This window comes from Penaeus monodon, chromosome 31, assembly GCF_015228065.2.
Source record: "Penaeus monodon isolate SGIC_2016 chromosome 31, NSTDA_Pmon_1, whole genome shotgun sequence".
Classification (NCBI taxonomy): Eukaryota; Metazoa; Arthropoda; class Malacostraca; order Decapoda; family Penaeidae; genus Penaeus; species Penaeus monodon.
This window is the reverse complement of record NC_051416.1, coordinates 4,134,748-4,137,477: the sequence shown is the minus strand read 5'-3', so window position 1 is coordinate 4,137,477 and position 2,730 is coordinate 4,134,748. Positions and strand designations below refer to the sequence as shown.

At 31.0% G+C, this 2,730-nt stretch overlaps 1 protein-coding gene across 1 annotated transcript in view; it reads right to left on the bottom strand.

Moving 5' to 3' along the window:
- LOC119593002 overlaps positions 1 to 2,730 on the bottom strand; it is a gene marked incomplete in the record, with an annotated part of 27,513 nt that overhangs the window by 19,511 nt on the left and 5,272 nt on the right. The window contains 1 exon segment of the mRNA XM_037941892.1: positions 2,351 to 2,422.

Sequence of the window (2,730 nt, the reverse complement as noted above, 5' to 3'; positions counted from 1 at the left end):
TTATTATGTATGTTATGCCCTTATATAAAAACCAGGAATGAATTTCAAACATAAAGAACTTTATGAATGTGAATTATCTATCTCCAGGTAATGGGTAAATATCAGAGCAAAAGGATGAAAATACTCCAGAAGAAGCTCCTCCATCCCTGGGTGATTGGGACATAGACTCATGACGTAATGAGGCATTACCCAGATGCCTCATTATTTGACATGACATAACAGCACAGTGGTTCCTAAGCTTTTTCAAACTTGTAACCCATTTCTCACACCTACACATCAGCTACCCCCAAATGCCAGTTATTTCAATTCTGATTTTCCTAATACTTAGTCTTTGGCTAGGCAAAAGAAAAAAAAAATGTTCTGCAATGTGTACAAACTTATTTACCTAACCATAATACAACAGAGCTTGAAGACAAGATTTCATAGTAAGATCTTATCATGAACACTGATAAACACTTATCAAACTTGCCTACAGTATTTTCATACATGAATAAGGTGCAGCAAGCTTTCTCAAAAATTAAATAACAATTATGTGTTCACACTTTTTCAAGTTATTATTCCATTCTACAATTCCTTGTGTTATATTTACCTTTTCAATATCCCCATTAATACTGTCATCAAGCAACAGGCAAACAGTTAATGCAAATATCAAGTATAGATCATAGTGTTTTCGTTTTTATTTTTTTTTAACCAATCTGGATATCTGACCATGTGTGATCCATTGCATCAGGTCACCTAAATGGTAAAATCACTGTGGTCACTCAAGGTGTCTCCTTTTCATCCGTAAAAAGCAAATATGATGGAAACTTACTAAAGATAAAGTTATAATTACAAGCAATAAAAACAGTTCCATTCACAGCAAAGAAATATTTTTTAAATTTATGTTTTATCATAGAGTATATTAAGTAACAGTGATCATTTTGTCCTTTTCAAATATAAGTTGTGTATAAATTCCAGAATAAATATATAACTCTGACAAAACAACTTAAATAAACCCATTCTTTCTTTTGTTAAGTGTACAATAAGAGCTGCAGTTTCCATTTGTCAAAATTTCTGAAAGATTCTTAATACACAGAGCTTACCTTCAGTTTATTAGCTACAATTCAATCTACTGATATATCATAAATTTACCCCCTTTTTACATTTTTTTTTTGCAAAGTAACAAAGTAATTTGTTACTTTTGACAAGTCTCTATAAAATCATACACAAATTAATCTCTACTTATCTGGGTACAATTACATATAATAAACCGCATGCTTTCCAGAAAACCATTTTCTTTGCTAGAACCTTTGATAGCCAGACATTTTAACCATCACCTCCATATCAATAAATGCAATGCCGACTCCCATCTTTGTTATAAACTCTCAATTAATAAGAGAATGCTACAACTTTAGTCAAGCGATTATAGTTATCCAGTCACCCTTAAACATTTCTAGTAAACAAATGTTTATAAAATCCCACATCCTAGGATAGGAATATAAAATGATTATTAACAAAATCATCACTTTTATCACTTTAAAAATGCCCCTCCAGATCTTAATTTTTTTTCTTTATACTTATATACTCTCTACAAATATCAATAATAACAAAAGATGGCTTCCTTTCCACCTATTCTATTCTATCTTTCCTTAACAGTAAAGAATACCTGGAACATGAAAGGCACAAAAAGTAAATCATAGTTAATCCAGTTTATATTACTTTACACATATACAACTAAGAAAGGACAAAATGGAAGCTTTTCTTCATAAAGACTTTTCATGAGAATAAAAAACAGCTATATGCAAGAAATGAACAAATTCTAAGGGCATTATTAACTTTTTGTTAGTGGCTGACTAAATGACTTAATGCACCACTTCTGTACTTGATCCTTGTAATGCTTTTTCCTGAATCTTTTTTAGTTGCATTTTTTCCCCCCACAATGCAAATCATGGCATGAAAACTTCTATGTTTGTTGTTTCATTCCTCCACTGAATTGTGTATTTAACTGTAAATTCTAGTGATCATAGGCTAAAAAAAATGACCACTGCATATTGTACAGTAATAAAAATATATGTATCATACTAATCCTTTTTCTGCAAGTGCAGAATGTAACAACGATTCCAATCATTTGTTGATATTTCAAACTGTTATAATCACTTTGGTAATTACTGGCAATCCCTGTAACCTATACAGCCATTTAGATAGCTATCTTTTATAACCTATCCTAAGTTCTGAAAGCTAACAGGAAATACATTTTTAAAGGACTGGACTGTAACAATGTTTTAACAGCATAATCAAGACAAAAACTTTCTATATAACAGAAGTATCAATACAGTATACCAATATACCAAAAACACTTTCATATACTCACCAAAACATCATCTTGTTCCTCTTGTAAAGTGAGATGCATAGGGATGAACAACTGATGTGAGCACTGCTGAAGCTGATAAAAAGACGAGAGATAATATGAAATAAAATCTGAGAAGTTTCTTAAATAATCTATGAAAACTACTGCAAATCAATTCAGCTCTTCAATGTTTAATGTGTAACTAAAGTTGCTTGTGAGAAACAAAATACTCAGGAACAGAGTTTTTGAATGTAATTTCCTTCAATTTACCAATAGTGGTACTTTTTAAAATTAGAGACATCCATCTCTTCCCTCACTGGAACTATCATACAATTGTTAATAGCTCACAAGATGAAACAGTATTTTTTCTTGGTTTCATACAGCCATCAAACATTGCAATTCTA